Source organism: Penaeus japonicus, unplaced genomic scaffold (assembly GCF_977035675.1).
Source record: "Penaeus japonicus unplaced genomic scaffold, GWHDUDI00000001_assembly GWHDUDI00000026, whole genome shotgun sequence".
Lineage (NCBI taxonomy): Eukaryota > Metazoa > Arthropoda > Malacostraca > Decapoda > Penaeidae > Penaeus > Penaeus japonicus.
In genome coordinates, this window is record NW_028234428.1 from 2772354 (window position 1) to 2777353 (window position 5000).

The window sequence follows — 5000 nt, forward strand, 5'->3', positions numbered from 1 at the left end:
TGCCAGCGATATACATTGAATTAAGTAAAAATATAAAATCAATGTCTTAGGTCACATAATATCAATACCAGTGCCTTACATCGTGATGTAAGCACTGATTTTCCAGACTATTACTGTTATTTGATAATACAGTCTTTGCAATGCTAGCTCCTTAAGACACACTGTTTCCTAGCAACTAGTGTACCGAACCGGAAGCACCATTAAAACCTCTTCGTTGACCCAACTACAATTTATATGTTATAGCAGGAGGAATCTGTAGACATCTCCCTCCTTCTCATCTTCATCACCATTTGATAGTATGTGTATTTTCATTGCTGTGTAGCATGCAATAGTCTGCTTCCGGTCCCTTCAGCTGTTTTCGTTGGTCGAATGGCCCGAGGCAGGGAAAGTGTCACAGAGTTGCCAGCGTCACCACCGAAACGGGTCATAAGAACAAGAGGTAAAGACAGAGAGCAGATAGAGATTACAGAACAGGTCAGACAGACAGGCAGAGCGGACAGCTCCTAGTGTATTAACAAGAGCCCAAAATAAAGACCATGGCACGTGAAGGTCTGTCTGTTTATCCATCGATCACAACCAGGGCATCGAGCAGGTTACAACTACAACTGCCAGAGTGGTGGCTTACAACTGTTGGCACCGGTGGCTTACAGAGCAGCGAGGGAAAGGAAAGAGAGAGGTGGGGGGAAAAGAGGAAGAGAGGAAAAAGAGGGAAAGAGGGAAAGAGGGGAAAGAAGAGAGAGGTGGGGAGAAGGAAGAAAAGAGAGGGGAGAGAGAGAAAAGAGTGGAAGAGAGAAAAAAGAGAGTGGGGGGAGAAAAGAGAGGAAAGGAGAGCAAAAGAGAGAGGGAGGGGAAAGAGAGAGAGGAAAAGAGAGGTGGGGAGAAGAAGAGAGAGAAAGGGAGGAAAAAGGAAAGGAAAGGAGGGGGAAAAGAGAGAGAGAAGAGAAAGAGAGGGTAGGGGAAAAGAGAGAAGAGAGAAAGGGGAGAGAAAAGAGTGGGGAGAGAAGGAGTGGGAAAGGAGGAAAGAGTTAGGGAAAGAGAGAGAGAATAGAGAGAAAAAAGAGAGTGGGGTGCAAAGAAAGAGAGGGAGGGAGAAGATGAGAAAAAGGAGAGAGGTTAGGGGAAGAAAGAAGGGGAGAAAGAGGGGGAGAGAGAGAGTGGGAGGAGAGAAAAGAGGGGAAGAGAGAGGAAGAAGAAAAGGAGAGTGGGGGGAAAAGAGATGAAGAAAGAAAGAGAGGTAGGGGAAGAGAGAGAGGGAGGGGAGAGAAGAGAGAGAAAGAGAGAGGGAGAGAAAGAGAGGGAGGGAAAAGAGGAAAGAGAAAGGAGAGAAAGGAGGGGGGAGAAAAGAAGAGAGGTGGGGAGGTGGAGAGAAGCAGAAATAGAGAGTGGGAGGAGAGAGAAAGAGTGATGAAAGAAGAAGAGAGAGGTGGGGAAGAGAGAAGGAAGAAAGAAGAGAGAGGAGAGAGAAAGGAAGAAAGAGAGAGAGGGGGGAGCAAGAAGAGTGGAGAGGGAGGAAAGAGAAAGAGAGAGAAAGAGGGGGGAATGCAGAGAAAAGGAGGAAAAAAAAGAGAGGGAAAAGAAAGAAGAAGGGAGAGTGGGGGAGAGAAAGAGAGAGAAGAGGAAAGAGGGGGAAGGAGAGAGAGAGGGAAGAGGAGAGAGAGGAGAGAAGAGAGAAAAGGTGGGGAGAGAAGAAAAGAGAGAAGAGAGAGGTGGGGGGACAGAAGAGAAGAAGAGGAGAAAAGGAGGAGAGAGGTTAGGGGGAGAGGAAGAGAAAAGAGGGAGAGAGAGGTTAGGGGGGGAAAGAGAGGAGTGGGAGGGGAGAAAAGAAGGAAGAAGAAGAGAGTGGGGGGAGAAAAGAGATGGAGAGAAGAGAGAAAGGAGAGAAAAAGAGAGAGAGAGGGGGAAAGAGAGGAGAGAAGGAAGAAAGAGGAGGAAGAGAGAGAGGGTTAGAGGGAAAAAGAAGAAGAAAGAGAAAAGAGAGGGGGAGAGGAAGAAGAGGAAGGAGAGGAAAAAGAAAGAGAGAGGGGGGGAGAGAAGGAGAGGAAGGAAAAAGAGAGGGAGAGAGAAAAAAGAGGGGAAGCAGAAAGAGAAGTGAGAAGAGGAGGGGAGAGAAAGGAGAGGAAAAGAGAGAGAGGTTAGGGGGAAGAGGAGAGGAAAGGAGAGGGAAAAGAGAGAAGAAAGAAGAGAGAGGAGAGAAAGAGAGAAAGGAGAAAAAGAGAGAGAGGAGGGAGGGAGAGAGGAAGAAGAGAGAGAGGGGAGGGAGAGAAAGAGAGGAAGAAGGAGAGGGAAAAGAGAGAAGGGGGGGGGGAAAAGGGAGAGGGAGAGAGAAGTAAAGGAGAAAGGAGGGAGAAAGGAAGAGGAGAAAAGAGAAGAAAAGAGAGGTGGGGGGGGGGAGAAGAAGAGAGAGAGTGGGAGGGGAGAGAAAGGAGAGGAAAAGAGAGAGAGGGTTAGGGGGAAAAGAGAGGAAGAGAGAAAAGGAGAGGGGGAGAGAAAAGAGAGGTGGGGGGAGCAGAAGAGAGAGAGTGGGAGGGGAGAGAAAGGAGAGGAAAAGAGAGAGAGGGTTAGGGGGGAAAGAGAGGAAGAGAGAAAAGGAGAGGGGGAGAGAAAAGAGAGGAAGAAAGAAAGAGAGGTGGGGGGAGCAGAAGAGAGAGAGTGGGAGGGGAGAGAAAGGAGAGGAAAAGAGAGAGAGGGTTAGGGGGAAAAGAGAGGAAGAGAGAAAAGGAGAGGGGGAGAGAAAAGAGAGGAAGAAAGAAAGAGAGGTGGGGGGAGCAGAAGAGAGAGAGTGGGAGGGGAGAGAAAGGAGAGGAAAAGAGAGAGAGGGTTAGGGGGAAAAGAGAGGAAGAGAGAAAAGAGAGGAAGAAAGAAAGAGAGGTGGGGGGGGAGAAGAAGAGAGAGAGTGGGAGGGGAGAGAAAGGAGAGGAAAAGAGAGAGAGGGTTAGGGGGAAAAGGAGAGGGGGAAAGAAAAGAGAAGAAGAAAGAAAGAGAGGTGGGTGGGGGGGGGGGAGAAAGGAGCGGAAGAGGGAGAGGGAGAAAGGAGAGGAAGACAGAGAAAGAAAGAAAAAAAGGGAGAATGCGAAGAAAATTGAGCCATAAGTAGGGGAAGAGAAGATAATAAGCCCTGTAACCTTCCCTTCCAATAGGCAATATGACGGTGTTCTTAATCCCGGGGTAAGGGGATTGGGGGGGAGGGGGAGGGGGGCGGGGGTGAAGATTCCGAGGAAAAGGTGTAAAGATGATTATCTTTTCTTATCATTCTTGTTGTTAGTGTGATCATTATTATCATCATTGCTATCGTCAATATTTTATAAGGCTTTATCATTTTCTTCATCGGTATCATCATCAATATCGTTGTTGTCGCTATCGTCCTCGTCAATAGTAGTAGTAGTAGCAGTATTATTATAGTTATTATATTAATCATCATTATAAATACTATCATTATAATTATCATTATTGTAGTTACTACCATTCTTATATTAAAAAATGTAACATTAATGTTATCATTATTATCATTATCATTATTATAATTGCTACCATTATCATATTAAAAATGTAACATTAATGTTATCATTATTGCCATTATCATTATCATTATTATGATTAGTATTATTATTATTAATATTATCATTATTATTATTACTATCATTGCTATTATTATCATTGCTATCATTATAATCATTGCTATCATAATAATTATTATCATTATTATTCTACTTGCTATCATTATCATTACTATAATTATCATAATTATTAATATTACAATTATTACCATTATTATTATTATTATTATTATCATTATCATTATCATTATCATTATCATTATCATTATCATTATCATTATCATTATTATTATTATTATCATTATTATTATTATTATCATTTTTATTATTATCATCATCATCATTCTCATTATCGTTATCATTATTATCATTATTATTATTATTATTATTATTATTATTATTATTATTATTATTATTATTATTATTATTATTATTATTACTATTACCCTTATCATTATTATTATTATCATTATCTTCATCATTATAATTATCAAATTATCATTAGTATTATCTTTATTATCTTTATTACTACTATTATTACCATTTTTGTCACTATCATTATTATCATTATCATTATCATCACTATTACTAATACTATCATTATCATTATTATTATTACCACTATCTTTATCATCATTATTATCATTAGTTTTATCATTGTCATTTATTACTTTCTAAATTATCTTTATGATTATTATCATCAATATTTCTATGATCATTATTATTATCATCAATATTTCTATGATCATTATTATTATCATTAGTTTTATCATTGTCATTTATTAGTTTCTAAATTATCTTTATAATTATTATCATCAATATTTCTATAATCATTATCATTATCATTATTATGATTAGATCTTATCTAAGAGGCATCATCATTAGTGTTATCATACTTCGAAGAAAAAGAATCATAACAATATCCTAGCAAAGTGCAGAGTGCAATTTCCTGTCCAATCACATTTATCTACCTCGTAAAAAGAAGCTCGATAATAATAATAATAATAATAATGATAAAAGCAAAAAGCAATATATTCTGTGGCATCCATTACTGAGGAAAATCGGCCAAAAAAGAGAATCAATTTCCATGCTGTCGTTTTTTTTTTTTTCCTCGGTAAAGCATTGTCTTCTTCTTCTTCTTCTTCTTCGTCTTCTTCTTCTTCTTCTTCTTCTTCTTCTTCTTCTTCTTCTTCTTCTTCTTCTTCTTCTTCTTCTTCTTCTTCTTCGTCTTCTTTTATCTTTTTTCTTCTTTTTTTCTTTCTTTTTTTCTCTTTTTTTCTCTCTTTTTCTCTTTCTCTTTTACTTCTCTTTCTCCTTTTCTTATCTTAATTTTCTTTTTCTTTTTTTTCTTTTTCTTTTTTTTCTCTTTTTTCTTCTCCTTCTTTATCTTTTTCTCCTTTTTCTTCTTTTCCTTCTTATATTCATTTTTTTTATTATATCTTTTCT

The 5000-nt window shown here is 38.9% G+C and overlaps 1 protein-coding gene across 1 annotated transcript in view; it reads right to left on the bottom strand.

The window, feature by feature from the left end:
* Nucleotides 1-5000, bottom strand: part of LOC122251429 (N-acetyl-alpha-glucosaminidase) — a gene marked incomplete at its 3' end in the record, with an annotated part of 67409 nt that overhangs the window by 32738 nt on the left and 29671 nt on the right.